This window comes from Rutidosis leptorrhynchoides, chromosome 3, assembly GCF_046630445.1.
Source record: "Rutidosis leptorrhynchoides isolate AG116_Rl617_1_P2 chromosome 3, CSIRO_AGI_Rlap_v1, whole genome shotgun sequence".
Lineage (NCBI taxonomy): Eukaryota > Viridiplantae > Streptophyta > Magnoliopsida > Asterales > Asteraceae > Rutidosis > Rutidosis leptorrhynchoides.
The window spans coordinates 82,484,598-82,493,886 of NC_092335.1; positions in this window are offsets into that span (position 1 = coordinate 82,484,598).

Consider the following 9,289-nt stretch of genomic DNA (forward strand, 5'->3'; position numbering starts at 1 on the left):
GCAATCAGTATTTTGAAATCTTGCAGCACGTCTACGCCAACAGTTATATGTGTACATATAACGTCTACCTCCTCGAATTACATACTTCGAATGTGAAGTTTTTGAAAAACACCCCAAACTATGAAACTAGTTCTCTGAAATTGGAACAATGCTGATGAAGCAGCAAAAACTGTAAACGACCTTAACAGTCAAAAGTTTGATGATAAAGAATAATATGGTGGTAAAGCTGAGAAAAAGAGAAGGTTTGAAACTGGAAAACGGATTGAGCAAAGTATGAAGGAGGGTTGTGGATAAATCACAAAGACTAAACCTGCCTTCAAAGAATACAAATGATTCAGTATCTGCTGAAGTCATTAACGAATACCTTGCTCCTGATACTAAACCCCTACGGACAATATTCTTCATCATCCTTCGATATTAGAAATTCTAAGATATTATCATATCTTTCATTATAAATATCTTCGATATTTCTGAAGATATCTTCATAACTATTATCATCCGAAATTATTTATCTCTTCACGCTATCTGTGTTACATCATAAAAGAAACTATTTTAGTTTCTAATTTCTGAAAATTTTGAAAAAATGGATGTTTTTGAAGTAGTGTTGGGAACTGAAGCATGAGTTAGTATAATATAATGACACTTGATCAACGTGATTATATTACAGTAAGTCATGCTGAGTTTCTAATGGAACGTGATAAAGGTTCACAGATCCCACCCTCATCATGAACCATGTTACATAACTCATTCATTCTATATAATCTCTAAATATAACAAGAAAATATATTTCTTGATGATTCGGTCTTTTTCGAGGTATTCTGGTAATTTGACAAGTCAGATTGTACTATTACCATTTCTTTCTTAGAACATTATTTATGTTCATCTGAAACTTCATACCTACGAATTCTGAACCATTATCCGTTTGACTTAAGGTCGGGAAGAGAAAACAAAAGTATGAAGCTCCGAAATATAATGGAGAATATAAAGCCCGATAACAACCCCGAAATTACAAACCGTGTATATCAATGCGTATAGCAATATAAAGACACGGGAGAATGAAAAACACTATAACCCCAAGGTAATGGTAGAAGTAAGTAATTTCCTCTGGTGGTAGATGAAAAAGAAGAATGACAGATATGAAAGTTAGGAGTATATCAAGAATCAGAACTGGATGAAGCATTTCACAATTTGTTAGAAGTATGAAATAAGGAAGAAGATTATAGAAGTGGTGAAAATAAATGCAACGGAAGTGGTCAATTTATAGCAAAATATCGGACGCAGCAATAGAGGCAGATTACGCATTTAATCAAAGAAAATCCTAATTTCCGCAAATTCTGAAGAATCAAATCTTATTTAGATTATGAAGATTTTCTATTCCTTAAAATCCGGAAATCAATTGTTACTACATCAAGAGATAAGACGCATCTCTATTCTCCATTTCACTTGATTACGATAACTTCTCTCATACGCTTCGAGTAATTGGATTATTTTATCCATATTATTCAAACATAGATAAAACTCTATTATCAACTCATATTCGTCATTAAAACATTTTTATTGTTAGCCATGACGACCTCACTCAAATTTCGGGACGAAATTTCTTTAACGGGTAGGTACTGTGATGACCCAGAAATTTCGACTAAATTTAAACTTAATCTTTGTATGATTAACATTTCCGACACGATAAGCAAAGTCTGTAAAACTGAATCTCAAAATTTTTGAATTACTTTTATATATTTAAATACCCTTCGGTTGTTTTCGACGATTCGCGAACAATTATATGTAAATAGATACATATATACTATAACATGAAAAGGTAACAATGTATTAATTGTTTGATACCGTACATTAAACTTATTGGTTTAAATATCTATTCGAATGTATATGATAAGTTGAAATATTTATTGTTAAAATTTATTTATAAATAACTTCCAATGTGTATTTAAAAACTGATTTATGTATATTAAAAAGATATATACATATATATAATAAACGATAGTAACATTCGTTTATTGATTCAATTGATATTTAGTTAAGTTAACTAAGGCGTTTAAGATGAACCAGTTAAACACTAATTTGTTACAGTGTTTTCAAATTGCCACATTACTCAAAATGCTACAGTGTTTTCGAAAATCACTATTTGCTACAGTGAAATTGACTTTGCTACAGTGAATTGCCACAGTAAAATTTGACTTTGCTACAGTAACTTTGCTACAGTAAACACTATTATAAAAATGTGTTTTAACAAATAGCGAGACGATGATTTATAGAAGTAAATGACCAAAACACTCGAAAGTTTAAGATACACTTTGAGTGATATAATTAAGGGATAATTTAAGGCTATATTTTGACAAAGGTACGTGTCACGAAATGTAAAATGCAAGTTTTCTAAGCGTACGAAAATGCGTTCGAGAAACCGGAACCGGGACATAAGTCGAGTGATGACGTACGACTTATCGGACCAAAAATATCTAGTCTACTATGCACAAGAATAAAATATAATATATAAATAATTATATTAATTATTTATATATTTATATTTATTTTATATTATGTCGACAAGCTAGGAGCCAAAACAATGTGAGCTGTCCCTGGTCCTCATGCGAGTCGCATGGCCAGAAGGCCATTTCCATGCGAGTCGCATGACTCCAGATTCCAGGCCAGGTACTATAAATTCAGGTGTTTTGCTCGAATGAAAAATCAAATATATATTACTCCGTATAATATTTATTATTATTATTATTATTATTATTATTATTATTATTATTATTATTATTAAGATTATTATTAATCTTATTATTAGTATTATTATTTTTGCGATACAAAAATAATAATGTACATCAAATATTACGACGGAGTGCTGTCCAAGTAATTTTCAAAATGAGTTTTCGAGCAAGCTAGAGCTAAGGAAATTATGGGTTATTGCCAAGGAGGTTATGGGTAATGTTCGGGGGTATTTTTTTTCTGAATCAAACCTCGTGTTTATCATCTCCGATGCGCGTCTACGTGCTTTCCTGCAATATTGTATATCAATATTAAACAGTGAGTTCATTTGATTCCCTTTTACTCTTTATATTTTTGGGACTGAGAATACATGCGCTATTTTTACAACTGCTTTATTAAATGCTTTTGAAATATATTTTTAACTGCGAATACATGCAAATGCTTTATTAACCGATATACAATATTTATATGCGTGAGTTTCATAAGATCCCTTTTACTCTCTACATTTTTGGGCTGAGAATACATGCACTTTATTTTAAACGCAATGGATACAAGTACATACTAAATTCTACACCGAGTTTGAACCGAAAATCCCTTAGCTTTGGTAACTAGTAACTGCCGGTTATAAGAACTGGTGGGCGCGAGTAGTATTATATGGATCCATAGGGCTTGACATCCCCGTCCGAGCTAGAGCGCTAGCCTTTTAACGGACGTATGCTATTTGAGAAGCATACACGTTGGTTTGCGTGTATTATTAAGATGATTATACAAAGGGTACAAATTATATAAGCGTTAAAGTTTAGTTACCAGGGTGCTCTGTTATGTAGAATCTATTGATAAACGTTTCTGGATTAAACAACTGAAATCTTGTGATCCACCTTTATATACAGATTATACGAAACATTAAAACTATCAACTCACCAACCTTTGTGTTGACACTTGTTAGCATGTTTATTCTCAGGTTTCCTAGAAGTCTTCCGCTGTTTGCTTAGATGTTAAACAAGCTATGTGCATGGAGTCTTGCATGACATATTTTTCAAGGAGACGTTGCATTTACCAAATCATCACCATGTATCTTATTTTGACTGCATTGTCAACAGAAATGATGTTGTAAACTATTATTTATGGTGATTGTCTATATGTAGAAATCATCAGATGTCGAAAACCTTTGATTTAAATATTCATTTATGGTGTGCCTTTTCAAAAGAATGCAATGTTTACAAAACGTATCATATAGAGGTCAAATACCTCGCAATGAAATCAATGAATGACGTGTTCGTCCATATGGATTTGGAGCGATCGTCACAATATTGCTACTAAATATATGTTCATTTGGAGCACTATCAAATATCCCCACACTTGAACGTTGCTTGTCCTCAAGCAATACATAACTTGAAATTATAATACATCACACGAATCACTTCTTTATTCTTCACACTTTGTACATCAGTGATTTTGATATGGCGGTATAAATAATGATAGTAACGATAGAACCATGGTTAAAGGTGGGTGTGTCATCCACAGTTGCCTCGGGTTTAGGTCAACGACACTTGCAATCAAATAGCCGATTTACTTTCGGTTTCCAAAGCAAAGTGCACATTTGAAAGGCGGTTTACAGTCCCACATGACTATGAAAATGTAGATCCTTAAGGAAATTGGATCTTTATGAAAACATTTGATCTTTGAAAATTCAATCTAGCTTTTACCCTAGATAAGTTTTCCGGAATAACCCTTCACCGGTGTTGCAAAATATTTTTGTGGGTTTTGTGGGTTTCAGATTTGAAAATTTTAGCTTAACACTTGTGGTTTTGTGTTACCCACTTGCTAACCTTGTATTAGGAAAGCAACACGTCCAGTTTACTTGTCCCGTATATTACCTTTAGCAAACTACCGTCCGGTTGTAAAGGAAAGCGATGAACAAGCAACTGTTAAGGCAATGTCCCGTGACATGCTTTTGATTATGGTCTATAACGTGTCGGACGCAATTACTATCCTTTGTAGGAGCAATAGTAAAGTTCACCCTTATAATTTTTTGGTCTGGCACAAGGTCCTGTCTTCGACCATGCTATGCAACCACCGTTCTTAACGTTGACACCCGATTTGGTTCAGGTGACCTAATGAATTCTAGGTGAATTCCTAGGATTTTACGTTCAATGGTAATGAACGCATTGAAAATGGATTTTCAGAAAACAAATCGGTTTGTATTTTTGATCAAAATATTTTCTCGTTCAAGCTCGAGTTTAGATATCATTGAATTCCATGAGTTTGAATTCTCAATCTTTAAGGTCAATCTCAAGGATTGAGTAATATCAGTCTTAAAAGCTGATTTTTAATCTTTAAGGAGATTATCCTTTCTGGGGATCTGATTCATTAGTCTTATTAAGCTAATTTGCACGGTGCCCCCCCATTGTACGAGATAAATCCTTCTCATGGTTAGGATAAATCTGACCACTTGGCGACCCTGTTTGATGCTGAGGTCCGTGGATTTCCAGCCGATTTTAGTGATGACTTTTCTAGATTTTTCGTCAACCTATAGCTGGTCTGGACGACAACTTCATGACCTAAATCAAGAAGCGCGTGTCTTTTTCGGAAGACTTTACTTCCTTCTAATGATGGAATTGATTCATCGTGTAGATCCATCTTTCTTTCAAAAGTATCACAATAAACCGGGTAAAACAGTTAATTTAGTCCAAAACAAAACACCTGCAATAACTTTACAGAAACATGTGATAGATAGTTCTTAATTGAATGACTTGGTATATTCTCCCCACACTTAGTTTCTTTCTTTGCCTTTTTATTCTCCTTTATTCCATTCTTAAATGAATTCAAGCATTTTGGGTTGTTTCTCAATTTATGTCCTTTTCGAGGTAACGATAATTTCGGTATTAACACCTAGTTTTCATCGTTCATAAATATGTATAAACATGATTTTAAATTTATTTAGTTGAAAATTTTTCAAATTTTCACAAAATTTGGCAAATAAACCAAGTGTAAACCCGAGAGAATTTATAACCCTTCCCCACACTTGAGATCATGCAATGCCCTCATTTGCATGAAATCAGACTCTAATTATAAATTCATGAGGGTGATTAGTGTAGAAAAGTGATTAAGAATACCTAGTTTGTACTTACAAAGCTCGTCGAATGATAGATGGCGCGCCTCATCGTTCCTTCCTTTTTGTTTTATCACACATGTTTTTCTTCAAAAATGGTTGCTTTTCTGAACTGTTTGCTAATTTTTTTGAAAATACATATTTTACCCTAACTTATCATGCATGGTTATTAACGAGTTATGCACTAACCCGAACCCCTAATTTAACGTTAAGTGGGGTTAGACTTCCCCACACTTAGCTGACGACATGTGAAATCGGTGGAATAAGTTCCACGAATTAAAATAGTGAGCCAGTTATTTGCATCTCGGGTGGTGTATAATATATCAATGGGTTTAAAGTTTAGACTCACCCGATCGTCACTACTTAATTCTTTTTTAAGTGTAGCTTTTAGTAAATGGATATGTCTCTTTTCTGGTTCTTGGTCAAATGGATCGATATACACCGACATACTTATATCTATAGGGTGGTCAATTCCAAAAGTGTCCTTCCGTTTATTCTCGGGATTAAAGTTTTCACCTCTATTACCCAATTGGGTGAAATCCGAGGTGTCATTATCTATTACAGCTCGTAGTTCATCTTCAGTAGATGACTCGTCTATTGAGAATATTGGGTTGGAAAGTTGTGGGATGGTAAAGTTCGGTTTGGCCTCGGGGGTAAAATTTTCAACGTTATCGTTTTCCCAAGAGTACCAATTTGTCACCCTTTCTTCTTCTTCATCCTCCATTGATGGATTGATTATTTCGTCGGTAGAGGCTAATGTGTCGATATGTTGTGAATTTGATAAGACTGAATAAAAAGTATCATCGGGATAGTTGGTGATTTCGGAGCTCTCGAATTCATCAAAATTCGATGATTTGAGATTTTCTTGCACACGACTCCTCAGATCAACAGGTGTGTAATCTGATAGAGTTTCAGCTTGCCGGTTTACAAACTCTCTCATTTGTTCCTTTTGAGCATCAAGTTCTTCGAGTTTGATTTTCATATTGTCTAAAGAATTTTCGGACACGTAATTTTCCTCGTCTTCTGGTTGTTGAGTTTGGATATATTCTTGGGAATAATCCCAGTTTGAATTGCGTTCTTCATAATCGTTCCATTCAGGTTCTGTGGGTACGTAATTTTCCATAGGAACGTAATAATAACATTCCCATGTTGAGTGATAATCTCCACAGATTTCACAACCAGTTATTGTTTCGTCATTTGTGATCCAAGATTGACTGAACGAATTGTCATCAACACTCGGTTGAGAGTATTGATTTAATTGATTTTGGAGTTCAAAAAGAGTTTCCAAGGCCTTGTTTTCAAAATTTTCCATTTTATTGCGACGGCCAAATTTTAGCTACATTCACAAATGATCCTATTAGTTATAAAAATAGAAAAACTTATATAAGTTGTCCAATTAATAGACTTTTCTGATTTTTGCCCACGTTTCGAATAGCCAAAAGATGCAGCAGGTAGCCAGGACCCTTTAAATCGGAAGCCCACAACTAGCCACTAACAAATCCAACTATTACTACGAACCAGAAAAATGTCAACGTCCATTAACTTAACCGCTTAAATAATTTTTCTTTCCGTTTTGAGAATTAGATAAGAAATAGAGAAAATTCTAGGTCCTAAAAACTAGAGTGTCGAGAAAATAGAAAGAAATAGATTGCGCGTCGAAAAGTGTCGAAAAATAAAAAAGTAGAAAAATAGACGTCGAAAAATAAAAGTAAGAAAATAAAACGTCGGAACTTAAAAGTCTAAAAACTAAATCTAAAAAGTTGTGCCTAAAGGTATTAAGGCTTAGAAGCAATTCTATAGGAAATCCGCAATTACTTAAAGGCACTAAAATCTATTTAAAACTAAAGCGAAAAACGGCGTCGCAAAATTCTAAAGCACCTAAATCTTAGTCTAAGGAATAAGCACTTAAGGGATTTTACGGCAATGCCTAAAAATTCTAGAAATAAAAATGAAACTACGGTAAAAACTAGACTTAAAACTAAGCACGAATGATAAAAATACAAAAATTACGCTAAAAATAAATAAAAATTACAAAATATAAAGGAAAATAAAAAGTTGATAAAATTATATATTTTTATAAAAATATTATTTTTATATTTATATTATAAAAGTATTAATTTAAAAATAAAATAAAACTAATTATAAGTAATAATAACTAATTAAAAACTGAAATATAATAATAATAAATAGATTAGGGTTTATAATAATAATAATAATAAAATCCGTAATAAATGCGAAATTAGGGTAGAATGGTGGCCTGTCAGAAGACCTCATGCTACTCGCATGGGTTTATGCAGAAGGGTCATGCGAGTCGCATGACCTGTTGGTCCAGTTCAAATGGGGGTAAAAAAATGACAGGTTCACGTTTTATTTATTATTTATTTTTTATTTTCTGTTTTTCTAATTTTTAATTTTTCTGTTTTAAAAATATTTATATAAAATATATAAATTAAATAAAAACTTTATATTTTTATAAAACTAAAATAAAAATAGAGATAGTTTATAGTAAAAATCTTAAAAATAAATTTATATATAAAAATTTTTAAGTTTTTAAGTTTTTTTAAATTTTTTTTTTTTTTTTTTTTTTTAAGATTTTATATTGTTTTTCTAAAAACAAAATATAAAAATTTCGCCGACTCCCCGGCAGCGGCGCCAAAAACACTTGATGTTCTGCAGCGTGGTGTACGAAATAGTTATATATTTTTAATACGGAATGCTACAAAATTTAACAAGTTTTAATTAAATATTTACAAAATGGATATACCAAAACCTTGCTACAACACAATAGGCAGTGTACCTAGTCGCGAAGTAGTATAGTTTTTAGTAAGTCCGGTTCGTTCCACAGGGAGACGGGCTTATGAAACACTTTATTTTTATATAACAATATATAAATATAAATATAAAAAGGGGGGTTTTACCGTTTAATGACCGGTTTGTCGATTTTATATTTTAAAGTCACAATTAAAAGCTAATGCAAAATATTAAAAATAACTAAAAACTTAATTTAAAGAGTAAAGTAAATGACGATATTTAAATAACAATATAAAATAAATAACAATAATTGAAATGACAATAAATAAAAGTACGAGGAAAAATGAAATAAAATATATTATGCTTATTTAAACTTCCGTAACCATGATGTTTGACGTTTTGATTTTAATTTATTGTCCTGGGCTAATTGTCCTTTGTCCTGGATGTATTTGAAACCTATCTGGTTTTTGTCCATAATAGTTCATCGGTCATAATTATAAACTGCTCGGCAAATTTAACCTTATACCCGAAGTCAAATATTCCAACTAACTGGGGATTCGAACTGTAACAAGGTCTTAATACTTTGCTTAATGAATACACCAGGTTATCGACTGTGTGTAAACCAAGGTTTAAATACTTTGTTAACAATTACACCAATTACCCTTGAATGTAATCCACCCCTGTTTTAATGAGTCCATTGAC